The 23,459-nt window shown below is 44.5% G+C and overlaps 31 non-coding genes across 31 annotated transcripts; all 31 read left to right on the plus strand.

Moving 5' to 3' along the window:
• The first annotated feature begins 136 nt into the window (after positions 1–136).
• Positions 137–208, plus strand: trnad-guc (transfer RNA aspartic acid (anticodon GUC)). Its single transcript has one exon. It is a non-coding gene; the product is annotated as a tRNA-Asp (tRNA).
• A 2,953-nt stretch (positions 209–3,161) lies between these two features.
• On the plus strand, positions 3,162–3,233 carry trnad-guc (transfer RNA aspartic acid (anticodon GUC)). Its single transcript has one exon. It is a non-coding gene; the product is annotated as a tRNA-Asp (tRNA).
• Positions 3,234–3,496: 263 nt separating this feature from the next.
• Positions 3,497–3,568, plus strand: trnad-guc (transfer RNA aspartic acid (anticodon GUC)). Its single transcript has one exon. It is a non-coding gene; the product is annotated as a tRNA-Asp (tRNA).
• Positions 3,569–3,997: 429 nt separating this feature from the next.
• Positions 3,998–4,069, plus strand: trnad-guc (transfer RNA aspartic acid (anticodon GUC)). The gene has a single exon. It is a non-coding gene; the product is annotated as a tRNA-Asp (tRNA).
• Positions 4,070–4,164: 95 nt separating this feature from the next.
• Positions 4,165–4,236, plus strand: trnad-guc (transfer RNA aspartic acid (anticodon GUC)). The gene has a single exon. It is a non-coding gene; the product is annotated as a tRNA-Asp (tRNA).
• A 765-nt stretch (positions 4,237–5,001) lies between these two features.
• On the plus strand, positions 5,002–5,073 carry trnad-guc (transfer RNA aspartic acid (anticodon GUC)). The gene has a single exon. It is a non-coding gene; the product is annotated as a tRNA-Asp (tRNA).
• A 264-nt stretch (positions 5,074–5,337) lies between these two features.
• trnad-guc (transfer RNA aspartic acid (anticodon GUC)) lies at positions 5,338–5,409 on the plus strand. The gene has a single exon. It is a non-coding gene; the product is annotated as a tRNA-Asp (tRNA).
• Positions 5,410–6,679: 1,270 nt separating this feature from the next.
• trnad-guc (transfer RNA aspartic acid (anticodon GUC)) lies at positions 6,680–6,751 on the plus strand. The gene has a single exon. It is a non-coding gene; the product is annotated as a tRNA-Asp (tRNA).
• Positions 6,752–7,015: 264 nt separating this feature from the next.
• trnad-guc (transfer RNA aspartic acid (anticodon GUC)) lies at positions 7,016–7,087 on the plus strand. Its single transcript has one exon. It is a non-coding gene; the product is annotated as a tRNA-Asp (tRNA).
• Positions 7,088–7,350: 263 nt separating this feature from the next.
• On the plus strand, positions 7,351–7,422 carry trnad-guc (transfer RNA aspartic acid (anticodon GUC)). Its single transcript has one exon. It is a non-coding gene; the product is annotated as a tRNA-Asp (tRNA).
• Positions 7,423–7,517: 95 nt separating this feature from the next.
• Positions 7,518–7,589, plus strand: trnad-guc (transfer RNA aspartic acid (anticodon GUC)). The gene has a single exon. It is a non-coding gene; the product is annotated as a tRNA-Asp (tRNA).
• A 262-nt stretch (positions 7,590–7,851) lies between these two features.
• Positions 7,852–7,923, plus strand: trnad-guc (transfer RNA aspartic acid (anticodon GUC)). Its single transcript has one exon. It is a non-coding gene; the product is annotated as a tRNA-Asp (tRNA).
• Positions 7,924–8,018: 95 nt separating this feature from the next.
• On the plus strand, positions 8,019–8,090 carry trnad-guc (transfer RNA aspartic acid (anticodon GUC)). The gene has a single exon. It is a non-coding gene; the product is annotated as a tRNA-Asp (tRNA).
• A 1,106-nt stretch (positions 8,091–9,196) lies between these two features.
• trnad-guc (transfer RNA aspartic acid (anticodon GUC)) lies at positions 9,197–9,268 on the plus strand. Its single transcript has one exon. It is a non-coding gene; the product is annotated as a tRNA-Asp (tRNA).
• A 263-nt stretch (positions 9,269–9,531) lies between these two features.
• Positions 9,532–9,603, plus strand: trnad-guc (transfer RNA aspartic acid (anticodon GUC)). Its single transcript has one exon. It is a non-coding gene; the product is annotated as a tRNA-Asp (tRNA).
• A 1,440-nt stretch (positions 9,604–11,043) lies between these two features.
• trnad-guc (transfer RNA aspartic acid (anticodon GUC)) lies at positions 11,044–11,115 on the plus strand. The gene has a single exon. It is a non-coding gene; the product is annotated as a tRNA-Asp (tRNA).
• A 431-nt stretch (positions 11,116–11,546) lies between these two features.
• On the plus strand, positions 11,547–11,618 carry trnad-guc (transfer RNA aspartic acid (anticodon GUC)). The gene has a single exon. It is a non-coding gene; the product is annotated as a tRNA-Asp (tRNA).
• A 262-nt stretch (positions 11,619–11,880) lies between these two features.
• Positions 11,881–11,952, plus strand: trnad-guc (transfer RNA aspartic acid (anticodon GUC)). The gene has a single exon. It is a non-coding gene; the product is annotated as a tRNA-Asp (tRNA).
• Positions 11,953–12,047: 95 nt separating this feature from the next.
• Positions 12,048–12,119, plus strand: trnad-guc (transfer RNA aspartic acid (anticodon GUC)). The gene has a single exon. It is a non-coding gene; the product is annotated as a tRNA-Asp (tRNA).
• Positions 12,120–12,717: 598 nt separating this feature from the next.
• trnad-guc (transfer RNA aspartic acid (anticodon GUC)) lies at positions 12,718–12,789 on the plus strand. Its single transcript has one exon. It is a non-coding gene; the product is annotated as a tRNA-Asp (tRNA).
• A 598-nt stretch (positions 12,790–13,387) lies between these two features.
• trnad-guc (transfer RNA aspartic acid (anticodon GUC)) lies at positions 13,388–13,459 on the plus strand. Its single transcript has one exon. It is a non-coding gene; the product is annotated as a tRNA-Asp (tRNA).
• Positions 13,460–14,062: 603 nt separating this feature from the next.
• On the plus strand, positions 14,063–14,134 carry trnad-guc (transfer RNA aspartic acid (anticodon GUC)). Its single transcript has one exon. It is a non-coding gene; the product is annotated as a tRNA-Asp (tRNA).
• Positions 14,135–15,234: 1,100 nt separating this feature from the next.
• trnad-guc (transfer RNA aspartic acid (anticodon GUC)) lies at positions 15,235–15,306 on the plus strand. Its single transcript has one exon. It is a non-coding gene; the product is annotated as a tRNA-Asp (tRNA).
• A 431-nt stretch (positions 15,307–15,737) lies between these two features.
• On the plus strand, positions 15,738–15,809 carry trnad-guc (transfer RNA aspartic acid (anticodon GUC)). Its single transcript has one exon. It is a non-coding gene; the product is annotated as a tRNA-Asp (tRNA).
• Positions 15,810–16,071: 262 nt separating this feature from the next.
• trnad-guc (transfer RNA aspartic acid (anticodon GUC)) lies at positions 16,072–16,143 on the plus strand. Its single transcript has one exon. It is a non-coding gene; the product is annotated as a tRNA-Asp (tRNA).
• A 95-nt stretch (positions 16,144–16,238) lies between these two features.
• Positions 16,239–16,310, plus strand: trnad-guc (transfer RNA aspartic acid (anticodon GUC)). Its single transcript has one exon. It is a non-coding gene; the product is annotated as a tRNA-Asp (tRNA).
• Positions 16,311–16,908: 598 nt separating this feature from the next.
• Positions 16,909–16,980, plus strand: trnad-guc (transfer RNA aspartic acid (anticodon GUC)). Its single transcript has one exon. It is a non-coding gene; the product is annotated as a tRNA-Asp (tRNA).
• Positions 16,981–17,578: 598 nt separating this feature from the next.
• Positions 17,579–17,650, plus strand: trnad-guc (transfer RNA aspartic acid (anticodon GUC)). Its single transcript has one exon. It is a non-coding gene; the product is annotated as a tRNA-Asp (tRNA).
• A 603-nt stretch (positions 17,651–18,253) lies between these two features.
• Positions 18,254–18,325, plus strand: trnad-guc (transfer RNA aspartic acid (anticodon GUC)). The gene has a single exon. It is a non-coding gene; the product is annotated as a tRNA-Asp (tRNA).
• Positions 18,326–19,258: 933 nt separating this feature from the next.
• trnad-guc (transfer RNA aspartic acid (anticodon GUC)) lies at positions 19,259–19,330 on the plus strand. Its single transcript has one exon. It is a non-coding gene; the product is annotated as a tRNA-Asp (tRNA).
• Positions 19,331–19,928: 598 nt separating this feature from the next.
• trnad-guc (transfer RNA aspartic acid (anticodon GUC)) lies at positions 19,929–20,000 on the plus strand. Its single transcript has one exon. It is a non-coding gene; the product is annotated as a tRNA-Asp (tRNA).
• The last annotated feature ends 3,459 nt before the right edge of the window (positions 20,001–23,459 follow it).

Genomic DNA, 23,459 nt, shown 5'->3' on the forward strand with positions numbered 1-23,459 from the left:
CCTGTCACGCGGAAGACTGGGGTGCGATTCCCCGACGGGGAGTTTAAAATTTCTCTTCTGCCACACAACAATATTCTACCAGTTAGTACATAATAGCTTTCTTCCAAACTTAATTGTCAATAAACAATAGCAACCTTCCTCGTTAGTATAGTGGACAGTATCTCCGCCTGTCACGCGGAAGACCGGGGTTCGATTCCCCGACGGGGAGTATAAACTTTTCTCTTCTGCCACACAACACTGTATTCTACCAGTTAGTACATAATAGCTTTCTTCCAAACTGAATTGTCAATGGCAAATGGCAACCTTCCTTGTTGGAATAGTGGACAGTATCTCCGTCTGTCACGCGGAAGACCGGGGTTCGATTCCCCGACGGGGAGTATAAAATTTTCTCTTCTGCCACACAACACCGTATTCTACCAGTTAGTACATAATAGCTTTCTTCCAAACTTAATTGACAATAAACAATGGCAACCTTCCTAGTTAGAATAGTGTACAGTATCTCCGCCTGTCACGCGGAAGACCGGGGTGCGATTCCTCGACGGGGAGTTTAAAATTTCTCTTCTGCCACACAACACTATTCTACCAGTTACTACATAATAGCTTTCTTCCAAACTTAATTGTCAATAAACAATAGCAACCTTCCTCTTTAGTATAGTGGACAGTATCTCCGCCTGTCATGCGGAAGACCGGGGTTCGATTCCCCGACGGGGAGTATAACCTTTTCTCTTCTGCCACACAACACTGTATTCTACCAGTTAGTACATAATAGCTTTCTTCCAAACTGAATTGTCAATGGCAAATGGCAACCTTCCTCGTTGGAATAGTGGACAGTATCTCCGTCTGTCACGCGGAAGACCGGGGTTCGATTCTCGTCGGGGAGTATAAAATTTTCTCTTCTGCCACACAACACTATTCTACCAGTTACTACATAATAGCTTTCTTCCAAACTTAAATGTCAATAAACAATAGCAACCTTCCTTGTTAGTATAGTGGACAGTATCTCCGCCTGTCACGCGGAAGACCGGGGTTCGATTCCGCATCGGGAAGTGTAAAATTTTCTCTTCTGCCACACAACACTATTCTACCAGTTACTACATAATAGCTTTCTTCCAAACTTAATTGTCAATAAACAATAGCAAACTTCCTCGTTAGTATAGTGGACAGTATCTCCGCCTGTCTAGCGGAAGACTGGGGTTCGATTCCCCGACGGGGAGTATCAACTTTTTGCGTCTGCCACACAACACCGTATTCTACCAGTTAGTACATAATAGCTTTCTTCCAAACTTAATTGACAATAAACAATGGCAACCTTCCTCGTTAGTATAGTGGACAGTATCTCCGCCTGTCACGTGGAAGACCGGGGTTCGATTCCCCGATGGGGAGTATCAACTTTTCGCGTCTGCCACACAACACCGTATTCTACCAGTTAGTAGATAATAGCTTTCTTCCAAACTGAATTGTCAATAAACAATGGCAACATTCCTCGTTAGTATAGTGGACAGTATCTCCGCCTGTCACGTGGAAGACCGGGGTTCGATTCCCCGACGGGGAGTATCAACTTTTCGCGTCTGCCACACAACACTATTCTACCAGTTACTACATAATAGCTTTCTTCCAAACTTAATTGTCAATAAACAATAGCAACCTTCCTCGTTAGTATAGTGGACAGTATCTCCGCCTGTCACGCGGAAGACCGGGGTTCAATTCCCCGACGGGAAGTGTAAAATTTTCGCGTCTGCCACACAACACCGTATTCTACCAGTTAGTACATAATAGCTTTCTTCCAAACTTAATTGTCAATAAACAATGGCAACCTTCCTCGTTAGTATAGTGGACAGTATCTCCGCCTGTCACGCGGAAGACTGGGGTTCGATTCCCCGACGGGGAGTATAAACTTTTCTCTTCTGCCACACAACACTGTATTCTACCAGTTAGTACATAATAGCTTTCTTCCAAACTGAATTGTCAATGGCAAATGGCAACCTTCCTCGTTGGAATAGTGGACAGTATCTCCGTCTGTCACGCGGAAGACCGGGGGTCGATTCCCCGACGGGGAGTATAAAATTTTCTCTTCTGCCACACAACACTATTCTACCAGTTACTACATAATAGCTTTCTTCCAAACTTAATTGTCAATAAACAATAGCAACCTTCCTCGTTAGTATAGTGGACAGTATCTATGCCTGTCACGCGGAAGACCGGGGTTCGATTCCCCGACGGGGAGTAACAACTTTTCGCGTCTGCCACACAACACTATTCTACCAGTTACTACATAATAGCTTTCTTCCAAACTTAATTGTCAATAAACAACAGCAACCTTCCTCGTTAATATAGTGGACAGTATCTCCGCCTGTCTAGCGGAAGACTGGGATTCGATTCCCTGATGGGGAGTATCAATTTTTTGATTCTGCCACACAACACTGTATTCTACCAGTTAGTACATAATAGAATTCTTCCAAACTTAATTGTCAATAGACAATGGCAACCTTCCTCGTTAGTATAGTGGACAGTAACTCCGCCTGTCACATGGAAGACCGGGGTTCGATTCCCCGACGGGGCGTATCAACTTTTCGCGTCTGCCACACAACACCGTATTCTACCAGTTAGTACATAATAGCTTTCTTCCAAACTTAATTGTCAATAAACAATGGCAACCTTCCTCGTTAGTATAGTGGACAGTATCTCCGCCTGTCACGTGGAAGACCGGGGTTCGATTCCCCGACGGGGAGTATCAGCTTTTCGTGTCTCCACACAACACCGTATTCTACCAGTTAGTACATAAAAGCTTTCTTCCAAACTGAATTGTCAAAAGTAAAGGGCAACCTTCCTAGTTAGAATAGTGGACAGTATCTCCGCCTGTCACGTGGAAGACCGGGGTTCGATTCCCCGACGGGGAGTATAAACTTTTCTCTTCTGCCACACAACACTGTATTCTACCAGTTAGTACATAATAGCTTTCTTCCAAACTGAATTGTCAATGGCAAATGGCAACCTTCCTCGTCGGAATAGTGGACAGTATCTCCGTCTGTCACGCGGAAGACCGGGGTTCGATTCCCCGACGGGGAGTATAAAATTTTCTCTTCTGCCACACAACACTATTCTACCAGTTACTACATAATAGCTTTCTTCCAAACTTAATTGTCAATAAAAAATAGCAACCTTCCTCGTTAGTATAGTGGACAGTATCTCCGCCTGTCACGCGGAAGACCGGGGTTCGATTCCCCGACGGGGAGTATCAACTTTTCGCGTCTGCCACACAACACCGTATTCTTCCAGTTAGTAGATAATAGCTTTCTTCCAAATTGAATTGTCAATAAACAATGGCAACATTCCTCGTTAGTATAGTGGACAGTATCTCCGCCTGTCACGCGGAAGACCGGGGTGCGATTCCCCGACGGGGAGTTTAAAATTTCTCTTCTGCCACACAACACTATTCTACCAGTTACTACATAACAGCTTTCTTCCAAACTTAATTGTCAAAATACAATAGCAACCTTCCTCGTTAGTATAGTGGACAGTATCTCCGCCTGTCACGCGGAAGACCGGGGTTCGATTCCCCGACGGGGAGTATCAACTTTTCGCGTCTGCCACACAACACTATTCTACCAGTTACTACATAATAGCTTTCTTCCAAACTTAATTGTCAATAAACAATAGCAACCTTCCTCGTTAGTATAGTGGACAGTATCTCCGCCTGTCACGCGGAAGACCGGGATTCGATTCCCCGACGGGGAGTATCATCTTTTCGCGTCTCCACACAACACCGTATTCTACCAGTTAGTACATAAAATCTTTCTTCCAAACTGAATTGTCAAAAGTAAAGGGTAACCTTCCTAGTTAGAATAGTGGACAGTATCTCCGCCTGTCACGCGGAAGACTGGGGTGCAATTCCCCGACGGGGAGTTTAACATTTCTCTTCTGCCACACAACACTATTCTACCAGTTACTACATAATAGCTTTCTTCCAAACTTAATTGTCAATAAACAATAGCAACCTTCCTCGTTAGTATAGTGGACAGTATCTCCGCCTGTCACGCGGAAGACCGGGGTTCGATTCCCCGACGGGGAGTATCAACTTTTCGCGTCTGCCACACAACACTATTCTACCAGTTACTACATAATAGCTTTCTTCCAAACTTAATTGTCAATAAACAAGAGCAACCTTCCTCGTTAGTATAGTGGACAGTATCTCCGCCTGTCACGCGGAAGACCGGGGTTCGATTCCCCGACGGGGAGTATAAACTTTTCTCTTCTGCCACACAACACTGTATTCTACCAGTTAGTACATAATAGCTTTCTTCCAAACTGAATTGTCAATGGCAAATGGCAACCTTCCTCGTTGGAATAGTGGACAGTATCTCCGTCTGTCACGCGGAAGACCGGGGGTCGATTCCCCGACGGGGAGTATAAAATTTTCTCTTCTGCCACACAACACTATTCTACCAGTTACTACATAATAGCTTTCTTCCAAACTTAATTGTCAATAAACAACAGCAACCTTCCTCGTTAATATAGTGGACAGTATCTCCGCCTGTCTAGCGGAAGACTGGGATTCGATTCCCTGATGGGGCGTATCAACTTTTCGCGTCTGCCACACAACACTATTCTACCAGTTACTACATAATAGCTTTCTTCCAAACTTAATTGTCAATAAACAATAGCAACCTTCCTCGTTAGAATAGTGGACAGTATCTCCGCCTGTCACGCGGAAGACCGGGGTTCAATTTCCCGACGGGGAGTATCAACGTTTCGCGTCTCCACACAACACCATATTCTACCAGTTAGTACAAAAAAGCTTTCTTCCAAACTGAATTGTCAAAAGTAAAGGGCAACCTTCCTAGTTAGAATAGTGGACAGTATCTCCGCCTGTCACGCGGAAGACTGGGGTGCGATTCCCCGACGGGGAGTTTAAAATTTCTCTTCTGCCACACAACACTATTCTACCAGTTACTACATAATAGCTTTCTTCCAAACTTAATTGTCAATAAACAATAGCAACCTTCCTCGTTAGTATAGTGGACAGTATCTCCGCCTGTCACGCGGAAGACCGGGGTTCGATTCCCCGACGGGGAGTATAAACTTTTCTCTTCTGCCACACAACACTGTATTCTACCAGTTAGTACATAATAGCTTTCTTCCAAACTGAATTGTCAATGGCAAATGGCAACCTTCCTTGTTGGAATAGTGGACAGTATCTCCGTCTGTCACGCGGAAGACCGTGGTTCGATTCCCCGACGGGGAGTATAAAATTTTCTCTTCTGCCACACAACACTATTCTACCAGTTACTACATAATAGCTTTCTTCCAAGCTTAATTGTCAATAAATAATAGCAACCTTCCTCGTTAGTATAGTGGACAGTATCTCCGCCTGTCACGCGGAAGACCGGGGTTCGATTCCCCGACGGGGAGTATCAACTTTTCGCGTCTGCCACACAACACCGTATTCTACCAGTTAGTACATAATAGCTTTCTTCCAAACTTAATTGACAATAAACAATGGCAACCTTCCTAGTTAGAATAGTGTACAGTATCTCCGCCTGTCACGCGGAAGACCGGGGTGCGATTCCTCGACGGGGAGTTTAAAATTTCTCTTCTGCCACACAACACTATTCTACCAGTTACTACATAATAGCTTTCTTCCAAACTTAATTGTCAATAAACAATAGCAACCTTCCTCTTTAGTATAGTGGACAGTATCTCCGCCTGTCATGCGGAAGACCGGGGTTCGATTCCCCGACGGGGAGTATAACCTTTTCTCTTCTGCCACACAACACTGTATTCTACCAGTTAGTACATAATAGCTTTCTTCCAAACTGAATTGTCAATGGCAAATGGCAACCTTCCTCGTTGGAATAGTGGACAGTATCTCCGTCTGTCATGCGGAAGACCGGGGTTCGATTCTCGTCGGGGAGTATAAAATTTTCTCTTCTGCCACACAACACTATTCTACCAGTTACTACATAATAGCTTTCTTCCAAACTTAAATGTCAATAAACAATAGCAACCTTCCTTGTTAGTATAGTGGACAGTATCTCCGCCTGTCACGCGGAAGACCGGGGTTCGATTCCGCATCGGGAAGTGTAAAATTTTCTCTTCTGCCACACAACACTATTCTACCAGTTACTACATAATAGCTTTCTTCCAAACTTAATTGTCAATAAACAATAGCAAACTTCCTCGTTAGTATAGTGGACAGTATCTCCGCCTGTCTAGCGGAAGACCGGGGTTCGATTCCCCGACGGGGAGTATCAACTTTTTGCGTCTGCCACACAACACCGTATTCTACCAGTTAGTACATAATAGCTTTCTTCCAAACTTAATTGACAATAAACAATGGCAACCTTCCTCGTTAGTATAGTGGACAGTATCTCCGCCTGTCACGTGGAAGACCGGGGTTCGATTCCCCGATGGGGAGTATCAACTTTTCGCGTCTGCCACACAACACCGTATTCTACCAGTTAGTAGATAATAGCTTTCTTCCAAACTGAATTGTCAATAAACAATGGCAACATTCCTCGTTAGTATAGTGGACAGTATCTCCGCCTGTCACGTGGAAGACCGGGGTTCGATTCCCCGACGGGGAGTATCAACTTTTCGCGTCTGCCACACAACACTATTCTACCAGTTACTACATAATAGCTTTCTTCCAAACTTAATTGTCAATAAACAATGGCAACCTTCCTCGTTAGTATAGTGGACAGTATCTCCGCCTGTCACGCGGAAGACCGGGGTTCGATTCCCCGACGGGGAGTATAAACTTTTCTCTTCTGCCACACAACACTGTATTCTACCAGTTAGTACATAATAGCTTTCTTCCAAACTGAATTGTCAATGGCAAATGGCAACCTTCCTCGTTGGAATAGTGGACAGTATCTCCGTCTGTCATGCGGAAGACCGGGGTTCGATTCCCCGACGGGGAGTATAAAATTTTCTCTTCTGCCACACAACACTATTCTACCAGTTACTACATAATAGCTTTCTTCCAAACTTAATTGTCAATACAAAATAGCAACCTTCCTCGTTAGTATAGTGGACAGTATCTCCGCCTGTCACGCGGAAGACCGGGGTTCGATTCCCCGACGGGGAGTATCAACTTTTCGCGTCTGCCACACAACACCGTATTCTTCCAGTTAGTAGATAATAGCTTTCTTCCAAATTGAATTGTCAATATACAATGGCAACATTCCTCGTTAGTATAGTGGACAGTATCTCCGCCTGTCACGCGGAAGACCGGGGTGCGATTCCCCGACGGGGAGTTTAAAATTTCTCTTCTGCCACACAACACTATTCTACCAGTTACTACATAACAGCTTTCTTCCAAACTTAATTGTCAAAATACAATAGCAACCTTCCTCGTTAGTATAGTGGACAGTATCTCCGCCTGTCACGCGGAAGACCGGGGTTCGATTCCCCGACGGGGAGTATCAACTTTTCGCGTCTGCCACACAACACTATTCTACCAGTTACTACATAATAGCTTTCTTCCAAACTTAATTGTCAATAAACAATAGCAACCTTCCTCGTTAGTATAGTGGACAGTATCTCCGCCTGTCACGCGGAAGACCGGGGTTCGATTCCCCGACGGGGAGTATCAACTTTTCGCGTCTCCACACAACACCGTATTCTACCAGTTAGTACATAAAATCTTTCTTCCAAACTGAATTGTCAAAAGTAAAGGGTAACCTTCCTAGTTAGAATAGTGGACAGTATCTCCGCCTGTCACGCGGAAGACTGGGGTGCAATTCCCCGACGGGGAGTTTAAAATTTCTCTTCTGCCACACAACACTATTCTACCAGTTACTACATAATAGCTTTCTTCCAAACTTAATTGTCAATAATCAATAGCAACCTTCCTCGTTAGTATAGTGGACAGTATCTCCGCCTGTCACGCGGAAGACCGGGGTTCGATTCCCCGACGGGGAGTATCAACTTTTCGCGTCTGCCACACAACACTATTCTACCAGTTACTACATAATAGCTTTCTTCCAAACTTAATTGTCAATAAACAAGAGCAACCTTCCTCGTTAGTATAGTGGACAGTATCTCCGCCTGTCACGCGGAAGACCGGGGTTCGATTCCCCGACGGGGAGTATAAACTTTTCTCTTCTGCCACACAACACTGTATTCTACCAGTTAGTACATAATAGCTTTCTTCCAAACTGAATTGTCAATCGCAAATGGCAACCTTCCTCGTTAGTATAGTGGACAGTATCTATGCCTGTCACGCGGAAGACCGGGGTTCGATTCCCCGACGGGGAGTAACAACTTTTCGCGTCTGCCACACAACACTATTCTACCAGTTACTACATAATAGCTTTCTTCCAAACTTAATTGTCAATAAACAACAGCAACCTTCCTCGTTAATATAGTGGACAGTATCTCCGCCTGTCTAGCGGAAGACTGGGATTCGATTCCCTGATGGGGAGTATCAATTTTTTGATTCTGCCACACAACACTGTATTCTACCAGTTAGTACATAATAGAATTCTTCCAAACTTAATTGTCAATAGACAATGGCAACCTTCCTCGTTAGTATAGTGGACAGTAACTCCGCCTGTCACATGGAAGACCGGGGTTCGATTCCCTGACGGGGCGTATCAACTTTTCGCGTCTGCCACACAACACCGTATTCTACCAGTTAGTACATAATAGCTTTCTTCCAAACTTAATTGTCAATAAACAATGGCAACCTTCCTTGTTAGTATAGTGGACAGTATCTCCGCCTGTCACGTGGAAGACCGGGGTTCGATTCCCCGACGGGGAGTATCAGCTTTTCGCGTCTCCACACAACACCGTATTCTACCAGTTAGTACATAAAAGCTTTCTTCCAAACTGAATTGTCAAAAGTAAAGGGCAACCTTCCTAGTTAGAATAGTGGACAGTATCTCCGCCTGTCACGTGGAAGACCGGGGTTCGATTCCCCGACGGGGAGTATAAACTTTTCTCTTCTGCCACACAACACTGTATTCTACCAGTTAGTACATAATAGCTTTCTTCCAAACTGAATTGTCAATGGCAAATGGCAACCTTCCTCGTTGGAATAGTGGACAGTATCTCCGTCTGTCACGCGGAAGACCGGGGTTCGATTCCCCGACGGGGAGTATAAAATTTTCTCTTCTGCCACACAACACTATTCTACCAGTTACTACATAATAGCTTTCTTCCAAACTTAATTGTCAATAAAAAATAGCAACCTTCCTCGTTAGTATAGTGGACAGTATCTCCGCCTGTCACGCGGAAGACCGGGGTTCGATTCCCCGACGGGGAGTATCAACTTTTCGCGTCTGCCACACAACACCGTATTCTTCCAGTTAGTAGATAATAGCTTTCTTCCAAATTGAATTGTCAATAAACAATGGCAACATTCCTCGTTAGTATAGTGGACAGTATCTCCGCCTGTCACACTGAAGACCGGGGTGCGATTCCCCGACGGGGAGTTTAAAATTTCTCTTCTGCCACACAACACTATTCTACCAGTTACTACATAATAGCTTTCTTCCAAACTTAATTGTCAATAATCAATAGCAACCTTCCTCGTTAGTATAGTGGACAGTATCTCCGCCTGTCACGCGGAAGACCGGGGTTCGATTCCCCGACGGGGAGTATCAACTTTTCGCGTCTGCCACACAACACTATTCTACCAGTTACTACATAATAGCTTTCTTCCAAACTTAATTGTCAATAAACAAGAGCAACCTTCCTCGTTAGTATAGTGGACAGTATCTCCGCCTGTCACGTGGAAGACCGGGGTTCGATTCCCCGACGGGGAGTATAAACTTTTCTCTTCTGCCACACAACACTGTATTCTACCAGTTAGTACATAATAGCTTTCTTCCAAACTGAATTGTCAATGGCAAATGGCAACCTTCCTCGTTGGAATAGTGGACAGTATCTCCGTCTGTCACGCGGAAGACCGGGGGTCGATTCCCCGACGGGGAGTATAAAATTTTCTCTTCTGCCACACAACACTATTCTACCAGTTACTACATAATAGCTTTCTTCCAAACTTAATTGTCAATAAACAATAGCAACCTTCCTCGTTAGTATAGTGGACAGTATCTATGCCTGTCACGCGGAAGACCGGGGTTCGATTCCCCGACGGGGAGTAACAACTTTTCGCGTCTGCCACACAACACTATTCTACCAGTTACTACATAATAGCTTTCTTCCAAACTTAATTGTCAATAAACAACAGCAACCTTCCTCGTTAATATAGTGGACAGTATCTCCGCCTGTCTAGCGGAAGACTGGGATTCGATTCCCTGATGGGGAGTATCAATTTTTTGATTCTGCCACACAACACTGTATTCTACCAGTTAGTACATAATAGAATTCTTCCAAACTTAATTGTCAATAGACAATGGCAACCTTCCTCGTTAGTATAGTGGACAGTAACTCCGCCTGTCACATGGAAGACCGGGGTTCGATTCCCTGACGGGGCGTATCAACTTTTCGCGTCTGCCACACAACACCGTATTCTACCAGTTAGTACATAATAGCTTTCTTCCAAACTTAATTGTCAATAAACAATGGCAACCTTCCTTGTTAGTATAGTGGACAGTATCTCCGCCTGTCACGTGGAAGACCGGGGTTCGATTCCCCGACGGGGAGTATCAGCTTTTCGCGTCTCCACACAACACCGTATTCTACCAGTTAGTACATAAAAGCTTTCTTCCAAACTGAATTGTCAAAAGTAAAGGGCAACCTTCCTAGTTAGAATAGTGGACAGTATCTCCGCCTGTCACGTGGAAGACCGGGGTTCGATTCCCCGACGGGGAGTATAAACTTTTCTCTTCTGCCACACAACACTGTATTCTACCAGTTAGTACATAATAGCTTTCTTCCAAACTGAATTGTCAATGGCAAATGGCAACCTTCCTCGTTGGAATAGTGGACAGTATCTCCGTCTGTCACGCGGAAGACCGGGGTTCGATTCCCCGACGGGGAGTATAAAATTTTCTCTTCTGCCACACAACACTATTCTACCAGTTACTACATAATAGCTTTCTTCCAAACTTAATTGTCAATAAAAAATAGCAACCTTCCTCGTTAGTATAGTGGACAGTATCTCCGCCTGTCACGCGGAAGACCGGGGTTCGATTCCCCGATGGGGAGTATCAACTTTTCGCGTCTGCCACACAACACCGTATTCTTCCAGTTAGTAGATAATAGCTTTCTTCCAAATTGAATTGTCAATAAACAATGGCAACATTCCTCGTTAGTATAGTGGACAGTATCTCCGCCTGTCACACGGAAGACCGGGGTGCGATTCCCCGACGGGGAGTTTAAAATTTCTCTTCTGCCACACAACACTATTCTACCAGTTACTACATAACAGCTTTCTTCCAAACTTAATTGTCAAAATACAATAGCAACCTTCCTCGTTAGTATAGTGGACAGTATCTCCGCCTGTCACGCGGAAGACCTGGGGTTCGATTCCCCGACGGGGAGTATCAACTTTTCGCGTCTGCCACACAACACTATTCTACCAGTTACTACATAATAGCTTTCTTCCAAACTTAATTGTCAATAAACAATAGCAACCTTCCTCGTTAGTATAGTGGACAGTATTTCCGCCTGTCACGCGGAAGACCGGGGTTCGATTCCCCGACGGGGAGTATCATCTTTTCGCGTCTCCACACAACACCGTATTCTACCAGTTAGTACATAAAATCTTTCTTCCAAACTGAATTGTCAAAAGTAAAGGGTAACCTTCCTAGTTAGAATAGTGGACAGTATCTCCGCCTGTCACGCGGAAGACTGGGGTGCAATTCCCCGACGGGGAGTTTAAAATTTCTCTTCTGCCACACAACACTATTCTACCAGTTACTACATAATAGCTTTCTTCCAAACTTAATTGTCAATAAACAATAGCAACCTTCCTCGTTAGTATAGTGGACAGTATCTCCGCCTGTCACGCGGAAGACCGGGGTTCGATTCCCCGACGGGGAGTATCAACTTTTCGCGTCTGCCACACAACACTATTCTACCAGTTACTACATAATAGCTTTCTTCCAAACTTAATTGTCAATAAACAAGAGCAACCTTCCTCGTTAGTATAGTGGCCAGTATCTCCGCCTGTCACGCGGAAGACCGGGGTTCGATTCCCCGACGGGGAGTATAAACTTTTCTCTTCTGCCACACAACACTGTATTCTACCAGTTAGTACATAATAGCTTTCTTCCAAACTGAATTGTCAATGGCAAATGGCAACCTTCCTCGTTGGAATAGTGGACAGTATCTCCGTCTGTCACGCGGAAGACCGGGGGTCGATTCCCCGACGGGGAGTATCAACTTTTCGCGTCTGCCACACAACACTATTCCACCAGTTACTACATAATAGCTTTCTTCCAAACTTAATTGTCAATAAACAATAGCAACCTTCCTCGTTAGTATAGTGGACAGTATCTCCGCCTGTCACGCGGAAGACCGGGGTTCAATTCCCCGACGGGGAGTATCAACGTTTCGCGTCTCCACACAACACCGTATTCTACCAGTTAGTACAAAAAAGCTTTCTTCCAAACTGAATTGTCAAAAGTAAAGGGCAACCTTCCTAGTTAGAATAGTGGACAGTATCTCCGCCTGTCACGCGGAAGACTGGGGTGCGATTCCCCGACGGGGAGTTTAAAATTTCTCTTCTGCCACACAACACTATTCTACCAGTTACTACATAATAGCTTTCTTCCAAACTTAATTGTCAATAAACAATAGCAACCTTCCTCGTTAGTATAGTGGACAGTATCTCCGCCTGTCACGCGGAAGACCGGGGTTCGATTCCCCGACGGGGAGTATAAACTTTTCTCTTCTGCCACACAACACTGTATTCTACCAGTTAGTACATAATAGCTTTCTTCCAAACTGAATTGTCAATGGCAAATGGCAACCTTCCTTGTTGGAATAGTGGACAGTATCTCCGTCTGTCACGCGGAAGACCGGGGTTCGATTCCCCGACGGGGAGTATAAAATTTTCTCTTCTGCCACACAACACTATTCTACCAGTTACTACATAATAGCTTTCTTCCAAACTTAATTGTCAATAAATAATAGCAACCTTCCTCGTTAGTATAGTGGACAGTATCTCCGCCTGTCACGCGGAAGACCGGGGTTCAATTCCCCGACGGGGAGTATCAACGTTTCGCGTCTCCACACAACACCGTATTCTACCAGTTAGTACAAAAAAGCTTTCTTCCAAAATGAATTGTCAAAAGTAAAGGGCAACCTTCCTAGTTAGAATAGTGGACAGTATCTCCGCCTGTCACGCGGAAGACTGGGGTGCGATTCCCCGACGAGGAGTTTAAAATTTCTCTTCTGCCACACAACACTATTCTACCAGTTACTACATAATAGCTTTCTTCCAAACTTAATTGTCAATAAACAATAGCAACCTTCCTCGTTAGTATAGTGGACAGTATCTCCGCCTGTCACGCGGAAGACCGGGGTTCGATTCCCCGACGGGGAGTATAAACTTTTCTCTTCTGCCACACAACACTGTATTCTACCAGTTAGTACATAATAGCTTTCTTCCAAACTTAATTGTCAATAAACAATAGCAACCTTCCTCGTTAGTATAGTGGACAGTATCTCCGCCTGTCACGTGGAAGACCGGGGTTTGATTCCCCGACGGGGATTATAAATTTTTCTCTTCTGCCACACAACACTGTATTCTACCAGTTAGTACATAATAGCTTTCTTCCAAACTGAATTGTCAATGGCAAATGGCGACCTTCCTCGTTAGAATAGTGGACAGTATCTCCGTCTGTCACGCGGAAGTCTGGGGTTCGAGTCCCCGACGGGGAGTATAAAATTTTCTCTTCTGCCACACAACACTATTCTACCAGTTACTAAATAATAGCTTTCTTCCAAACTTAATTGTCAATAAACAATAGCAACCTTCCTCGTTAGTATAGTGGACAGTATCCCCGCCTGTCACGCGGAAGACCGGGGTTCGATTCCCCGACGGTGACTATTAACTTTTCGCGTCTGCCACACAACACCGTCTTCTACCAGTTAGTATATAATAGCTTTCTTAAAAAACTTAATTGTCAATAAACAATGGCAACATTCCTCGTTAGTATAGTGGACAGTATCTCCGCCTGTCACGCGGAAGACCGGGGTTCGATTCCCCGACGGGGAGTATAAACTTTTCTCTTCTGCCACACAACACTGTATTCTACCAGTTAGTACATAATAGCTTTCTTCCAAACTGAATTGTCAAAAGTAAAGGGCAACCTTCCTAGTTAGAATAGTGGACAGTATCTCCGCCTGTCACGCGGAAGACTGGGGTGCGATTCTCCGACGAAGAGTTTAAAATTTCTCTTCTGCCACACAACACTATTCTACCAGTTAGTACATAATAGCTTTCTTCCAAACTTAATTGTCAATAAACAATAGCAACCTTCCTCGTTAGTATAGTGGACAGTATCTCCGCCTGTCACGTGGAAGACCGGGGTTCGATTCCCCGACGGGGAGTATCAACTTTTCGCGTCTGCCACACAACACCGTATTCTACCAGTTAGTAGATAATAGCTTTCTTCCAAACTGAATTGTCAATAAACAATGGCAACATTCCTCGTTAGTATAGTGGACAGTATCTCCGCCTGTCACGTGGAAGACCGGGGTTCGATTCCCCGACGGGGAGTATCAACTTTTCGCGTCTGCCACACAACACTATTCCACCAGTTACTACATAATAGCTTTCTTCCAAACTTAATTGTCAATAAACAACAGCAACCTTCCTCGTTAGTATAGTGGACAGTATCTTCGCCTGTCACGCGGAAGACCGGGGTTCAATTCCCCGACGGGGAGTATCAACGTTTCGCGTCTCCACACAACACCGTATTCTACCAGTTAGTACTAAAAAGCTTTCTTCCAAACTGAATTGTCAAAAGTAAAGGGCAACCTTCCTAGTTAGAATAGTGGACAGTATCTCCGCCTGTCACGTGGAAGACTGGGGTGCGATTCCCCGACGGGGAGTTTAAAATTTCTCTTCTGCCACACAACACTATTCTACCAGTTACTACATAATAGCTTTCTTCCAAACTTAATTGTCAATAAACAATGGCAACCTTCCTCGTTGGAATAGTGGACAGTATCTCCGTCTGTCACGCGGAAGACCGGGGTTCGATTCCCCGACGGGGAGTATAAAATTTTCTCTTCTGCCACACAACACTATTCTACCAGTTACTACATAATAGCTTTCTTCCAAACTTAATTGTCAATAAAAAATAGCAACCTTCCTCGTTAGTATAGTGGACAGTATCTCCGCCTGTCACGCGGAAGACCGGGGTTCGATTCCCCGATGGGGAGTATCAACTTTTCGCGTCTGCCACACAACACCGTATTCTTCCAGTTAGTAGATAATAGCTTTCTTCCAAATTGAATTGTCAATAAACAATGGCAACATTCCTCGTTAGTATAGTGGACAGTATCTCCGCCTGTCACACGGAAGACCGGGGTGCGATTCCCCGACGGGGAGTTTAAAATTTCTCTTCTGCCACACAACACTATTCTACCAGTTACTACATAACAGCTTTCTTCCAAACTTAATTGTCAAAATACAATAGCAACCTTCCTCGTTAGTATAGTGGACAGTATCTCCGCCTGTCACGCGGAAGACCTGGGGTTCGATTCCCCGACGGGGAGTATCAACTTTTCGCGTCTGCCACACAACACTATTCTACCAGTTACTACATAATAGCTTTCTTCCAAACTTAATTGTCAATAAACAATAGCAACCTTCCTCGTTAGTATAGTGGACAGTATTTCCGCCTGTCACGCGGAAGACCGGGGTTCGATTCCCCGACGGGGAGTATCATCTTTTCGCGTCTCCACACAACACCGTATTCTACCAGTTAGTACATAAAATCTTTCTTCCAAACTGAATTGTCAAAAGTAAAGGGTAACCTTCCTAGTTAGAATAGTGGACAGTATCTCCGCCTGTCACGCGGAAGACTGGGGTGCAATTCCCCGACGGGGAGTTTAAAATTTCTCTTCTGCCACACAACACTATTCTACCAGTTACTACATAATAGCTTTCTTCCAAACTTAATTGTCAATAAACAATAGCAACCTTCCTCGTTAGTATAGTGGACAGTATCTCCGCCTGTCACGCGGAAGACCGGGGTTCGATTCCCCGACGGGGAGTATCAACTTTTCGCGTCTGCCACACAACACTATTCTACCAGTTACTACATAATAGCTTTCTTCCAAACTTAATTGTCAATAAACAAGAGCAACCTTCCTCGTTAGTATAGTGGACAGTATCTCCGCCTGTCACGCGGAAGACCGGGGTTCGATTCCCCGACGGGGAGTATAAACTTTTCTCTTCTGCCACACAACACTGTATTCTACCAGTTAGTACATAATAGCTTTCTTCCAAACTGAATTGTCAATGGCAAATGGCAACCTTCCTCGTTGGAATAGTGGACAGTATCTCCGTCTGTCACGCGGAAGACCGGGGGTCGATTCCCCGACGGGGAGTATCAACTTTTCGCGTCTGCCACACAACACTATTCCACCAGTTACTACATAATAGCTTTCTTCCAAACTTAATTGTCAATAAACAATAGCAACCTTCCTCGTTAGTATAGTGGACAGTATCTCCGCCTGTCACGCGGAAGACCGGGGTTCAATTCCCCGACGGGGAGTATCAACGTTTCGCGTCTCCACACAACACCGTATTCTACCAGTTAGTACAAAAAAGCTTTCTTCCAAACTGAATTGTCAAAAGTAAAGGGCAACCTTCCTAGTTAGAATAGTGGACAGTATCTCCGCCTGTCACGCGGAAGACTGGGGTGCGATTCCCCGACGGGGAGTTTAAAATTTCTCTTCTGCCACACAACACTATTCTACCAGTTACTACATAATAGCTTTCTTCCAAACTTAATTGTCAATAAACAATAGCAACCTTCCTCGTTAGTATAGTGGACAGTATCTCCGCCTGTCACGCGGAAGACCGGGGTTCGATTCCCCGACGGGGAGTATAAACTTTTCTCTTCTGCCACACAACACTGTATTCTACCAGTTAGTACATAATAGCTTTCTTCCAAACTGAATTGTCAATGGCAAATGGCAACCTTCCTTGTTGGAATAGTGGACAGTATCTCCGTCTGTCACGCGGAAGACCGGGGTTCGATTCCCCGACGGGGAGTATAAAATTTTCTCTTCTGCCACACAACACTATTCTACCAGTTACTACATAATAGCTTTCTTCCAAACTTAATTGTCAATAAATAATAGCAACCTTCCTCGTTAGTATAGTGGACAGTATCTCCGCCTGTCACGCGGAAGACCGGGGTTCAATTCCCCGACGGGGAGTATCAACGTTTCGCGTCTCCACACAACACCGTATTCTACCAGTTAGTACAAAAAAGCTTTCTTCCAAAATGAATTGTCAAAAGTAAAGGGCAACCTTCCTAGTTAGAATAGTGGACAGTATCTCCGCCTGTCACGCGGAAGACTGGGGTGCGATTCCCCGACGAGGAGTTTAAAATTTCTCTTCTGCCACACAACACTATTCTACCAGTTACTACATAATAGCTTTCTTCCAAACTTAATTGTCAATAAACAATAGCAACCTTCCTCGTTAGTATAGTGGACAGTATCTCCGCCTGTCACGCGGAAGACCGGGGTTCGATTCCCCGACGGGGAGTATAAACTTTTCTCTTCTGCCACACAACACTGTATTCTACCAGTTAGTACATAATAGCTTTCTTCCAAACTTAATTGTCAATAAACAATAGCAACCTTCCTCGTTAGTATAGTGGACAGTATCTCCGCCTGTCACGTGGAAGACCGGGGTTTGATTCCCCGACGGGGATTATAAATTTTTCTCTTCTGCCACACAACACTGTATTCTACCAGTTAGTACATAATAGCTTTCTTCCAAACTGAATTGTCAATGGCAAATGGCGACCTTCCTCGTTAGAATAGTGGACAGTATCTCCGTCTGTCACGCGGAAGTCTGGGGTTCGAGTCCCCGACGGGGAGTATAAAATTTTCTCTTCTGCCACACAACACTATTCTACCAGTTACTAAATAATAGCTTTCTTCCAAACTTAATTGTCAATAAACAATAGCAACCTTCCTCGTTAGTATAGTGGACAGTATCCCCGCCTGTCACGCGGAAGACCGGGGTTCGATTCCCCGACGGTGACTATTAACTTTTCGCGTCTGCCACACAACACCGTCTTCTACCAGTTAGTATATAATAGCTTTCTTAAAAAACTTAATTGTCAATAAACAATGGCAACATTCCTCGTTAGTATAGTGGACAGTATCTCCGCCTGTCACGCGGAAGACCGGGGTTCGATTCCCCGACGGGGAGTATAAACTTTTCTCTTCTGCCACACAACACTGTATTCTACCAGTTAGTACATAATAGCTTTCTTCCAAACTGAATTGTCAAAAGTAAAGGGCAACCTTCCTAGTTAGAATAGTGGACAGTATCTCCGCCTGTCACGCGGAAGACTGGGGTGCGATTCTCCGACGAAGAGTTTAAAATTTCTCTTCTGCCACACAACACTATTCTACCAGTTAGTACATAATAGCTTTCTTCCAAACTTAATTGTCAATAAACAATAGCAACCTTCCTCGTTAGTATAGTGGACAGTATCTCCGCCTGTCACGTGGAAGACCGGGGTTCGATTCCCCGACGGGGAGTATCAACTTTTCGCGTCTGCCACACAACACCGTATTCTACCAGTTAGTAGATAATAGCTTTCTTCCAAACTGAATTGTCAATAAACAATGGCAACATTCCTCGTTAGTATAGTGGACAGTATCTCCGCCTGTCACGTGGAAGACCGGGGTTCGATTCCCCGACGGGGAGTATCAACTTTTCGCGTCTGCCACACAACACTATTCCACCAGTTACTACATAATAGCTTTCTTCCAAACTTAATTGTCAATAAACAACAGCAACCTTCCTCGTTAGTATAGTGGACAGTATCTTCGCCTGTCACGCGGAAGACCGGGGTTCAATTCCCCGACGGGGAGTATCAACGTTTCGCGTCTCCACACAACACCGTATTCTACCAGTTAGTACTAAAAAGCTTTCTTCCAAACTGAATTGTCAAAAGTAAAGGGCAACCTTCCTAGTTAGAATAGTGGACAGTATCTCCGCCTGTCACGTGGAAGACTGGGGTGCGATTCCCCGACGGGGAGTTTAAAATTTCTCTTCTGCCACACAACACTATTCTACCAGTTACTACATAATAGCTTTCTTCCAAACTTAATTGTCAATAAACAATAGCAACCTTCCTCGTTAGTATAGTGGACAGTATCTCCGCCTGTCACGCGGAAGACCGGGGTTCGATTCCCCGACGGGGAGTATAAACTTTTCTCTTCTGCCACACAACACTGTATTCTACCAGTTAGTACATAATAGCTTTCTTCCAAACTGAATTGTCAATGGCAAATGGCAACCTTCCTTGTTGGAATAGTGGACAGTATCTCCGTCTGTCACGCGGAAGACCGGGGTTCGATTCCCCGACGGGGAGTATAAAATTTTCTCTTCTGCCACACAACACTATTCTACCAGTTACTACATAATAGCTTTCTTCCAAACTTAATTGTCAATAAATAATAGCAACCTTCCTCGTTAGTATAGTGGACAGTATCTCCGCCTGTCACGCGGATGACCGGGGTTCAATTCCCCGACGGGGAGTATCAACGTTTCGCGTCTCCACACAACACCGTATTCTACCAGTTAGTACAAAAAAGCTTTCTTCCAAACTGAATTGTCAAAAGTAAAGGGCAACCTTCCTAGTTAGAATAGTGGACAGTATCTCCGCCTGTCACGCGGAAGACTGGGGTGCGATTCCCCGACGGGGAGTTTAAAATTTCTCTTCTGCCACACAACACTATTCTACCAGTTACTACATAATAGCTTTCTTCCAAACTTAATTGTCAATAAACAATCGCAACCTTCCTCGTTAGTATAGTGGTCAGTATCTCCGCCTGTCACGCGGAAGACCGGGGTTCGATTCCCCGACGGGGAGTATAAACTTTTCTCTTCTGCCACACAACACTGTATTCTACCAGTTAGTACATAATAGCTTTCTTCCAAACTGAATTGTCAATGGCAAATGGCAACCTTCCTTGTTGGAATAGTGGACAGTATCTCCGTCTGTCACGCGGAAGACCGGGGTTCGATTCCCCGACGGGGAGTATAAAATTTTCTCTTCTGCCACACAACACTATTCTACCAGTTACTACATAATAGCTTTCTTCCAAACTTAATTGACAATAAACAATGGCAACCTTCCTCGTTAGTATAGTGGACAGTATCTCCGCCTGTCACGCGGAAGACCGGGGTTTGATTCCCCGACGGGGAGTGTAACATTTTCTCTTCTGCCACACAACACTATTCTACCAGTTACTACATAATAGCTTTCTTCCAAATTTAATTGTCAATAAACAATAGCAACCTTCGTCGTTAGTATAGTGGACAGTATATCCGCCTGTCTAGCGGAAGACCGGGGTCGATTCCCCGACGGGGAGTATCAACTTTTCGCGTCTGCCACACAACACCGTATTCTACCAGTTAGTGCATAAAAGCTTTCTTCCAAACTGAATTGTCAAAAGTAAATGGCAACCTTCCTAGTTAGAATAGTGGACAGTATCTCCGCCTGTCCCGCGGAAGACCGGGGTGCGATTCCCGGACGGGGAGTTTAAAATTTCTCTTCTGCCACACAAGACTATTCTACCAGTGACTACATAATAGCTTTCTTCCAAACTTAATTGTCAATAAACAATAGCAACCTTCCTCGTTAGTAAAGTGGACAGTATCTCCGCCTGTCATGCGGAAGACCGGGGTTCGATTACCCGACGGGGAGTATCAACTTTTCGTGTCTGCCACACAACACTATTCTACCAGTTAGTACATAAAAGCTTTCTTCCAAACTGAATTGTCAAAAGTAAATGGCAACCTTCCTAGTTAGAATAGTGGACAGTATCTCGGCCTGTCCCGCGGAAGACCGGGGTGCGATTCCCGGACGGGGAGTTTAAAATTTCTCTTCTGCCACACAAGACTATTCTACCAGTGACTACATAATAGCTTTCTTCCAAACTTAATTGTCAATAAACAATAGCAACCTTCCTCGTTAGTATAGTGGACAGTATCTCCGCCTGTCACGTGGAAGACCGGGGTTTGATTCCCCGACGGGGATTATAAATTTTTCTCTTCTGCCACACAACACTGTATTCTACCAGTTAGTACATAATAGCTTTCTTCCAAACTGAATTGTCAATGGCAAATGGCGACCTTCCTCGTTAGAATAGTGGACAGTATCTCCGTCTGTCACGCGGAAGTCTGGGGTTCGAGTCCCCGACGGGGAGTATAAAATTTTCTCTTCTGCCACACAACACTATTCTACCAGTTACTAAATAATAGCTTTCTTCCAAACTTAATTGTCAATAAACAATAGCAACCTTCCTCGTTAGTATAGTGGACAGTATCCCCGCCGGTCACGCGGAAGACCGGGGTTCGATTCCCCGACGGTGACTATTAACTTTTCGCGTCTGCCACACAACACCGTCTTCTACCAGTTAGTATATAATAGCTTTCTTAAAAAACTTAATTGTCAATAAACAATGGCAACATTCCTCGTTAGTATAGTGGACAGTATCTCCGCCTGTCACGCGGAAGACCGGGGTTCGATTCCCTGACAGGGAGTATCAGCTTTTCGCGTCTGCCACACAACACCGTATTCTACCAGTTAGTACATAATAGCTTTCTTCCAAACTTAATTGTCAATAGCAATGGACAACCTTCCTCGTTAGAATAGTGGGCAGTATCTTCGTCTGTCACGCGGAAGACTGGGGTTCGATTCCCTGACAGGGAGTATAACATTTTCTCTTCTGCCACACAACACTATTCTACCAGTTACTACATAATAGCTTTCTTCCAAATTTAATTGTCAATAAACAATAGAAACCTTCTTCGTTAGTATAATGGACAGTATCTCCACCTGTCTAGCGGAAGACCGGGGTTCGATTCCCCGACGGGGAGTCAAATTTTTTCTCTTCTGCCACACAACACTATTCTACCAGTTACACATAATAGCTTTCTTCCAAACTGAATTGTCAATAGTAAATGGCAACCTTCCTTGTTAGACTAGTGGACAGTATCTCCGCCTGTCATGCGGAAGACCGGGGTTCGATTCCCCGATGGGGAATTTCACATTTTCGCGTCTGCTACACTACACCACATTCTACCGGTTAGTACATGATAGCTCTCTTCCAAACTTAATTGTCAATAAACAATGTCAACCTTCCTTGTTAGTATAGTGGACAGTATCTCCGCCTGTCACGTGGAAGACCGAGGTTCGATTCCCCGACGGGGAGTATCAACTTTTCGCGTCTGCCACACAACACCATATTCTACCACTTAGTACATAATAGCTTTCTTCCAAACTTAATTGTCAATAAACAATGGCAACCTTCCTCGTTAGTAGAGTGGACAGTATCTCCGCCTGTCACGTGGAAAACCGGAGTTCGATTCACCGACAGGGAGTATGAATTTTTCTCTTCTGCCACACAACACTATTCTACCATTTAGTACATAATAGTTTTCTTCCAAACTTAAATGCCAATAGTAAATGGCAACCTTTCTCGTTGGAATAGTGAACAGTATCTCCGCCTGTCACGCGGAAGACCGGGGTTCGATTCCCTGATAGGGAGTTTCACCTTTCCGCGTCTGCCAAACTACACCGTATTCTACCAGTTAGTACATAATAGCTTTCTTCCAAAGCTAATTGGCGTTGAATGATGGCAATCTTCCTGGTTAGTATAGTGGACAGTATCTTCACCTTTCACGCGGAAGACTGGGGTTCGATTCCCTGGCGGGGAGTATAATTTTTTCTCTTTTGCCACACAACACTATTCTACCAGTTAGTACATAATAGCTTTCTTCCAAACTGAATTGTCAATGGCAAAGGGCAACCTTCCTCGTTAGAATAGTGGACAGTATCTCCGTCTGTCACGCGTAAGACCGGGGTTCGATTCCCCGACGGGGAGTATCAACTTTTCGCGTCTGCCACACAACACCGTATTCTACCAGTTAGTACATAATAGCTTTCTTCCAAACTTAATTGTCAATAAACAATGGCAACCTTCTTCGTTAGTATAGTGGACAGTATCTCGATTCCCCGACGGGGAGTAAAAAAATTTCTCTTCTGCCACACAACTCTATTCTACCAGTTAGTACATAATAGCTTTCTTCCAAACTGAATTGTCAATAGTAAATGGCAACCTTCCTCGTTAGAATAGTGGACAGTATCTGAATGAACAGTAGCAGAGTAGAACCCCTCGACTCCGTTTCCGGCCGATGGAATGGTCGGTCTGATGCATTTTTTCTTCTCCCGGCACTTTTGTCCAGCTCCGAATTTCCAGCGGTATTGAGGTGTTGCTCCTTCTGCTGCGTATTGTAACAGCTAGTCCCATGTGTGTGACAGCGT

Source organism: Stigmatopora argus, chromosome 17 (genome assembly GCF_051989625.1).
Source record: "Stigmatopora argus isolate UIUO_Sarg chromosome 17, RoL_Sarg_1.0, whole genome shotgun sequence".
NCBI lineage: Eukaryota > Metazoa > Chordata > Actinopteri > Syngnathiformes > Syngnathidae > Stigmatopora > Stigmatopora argus.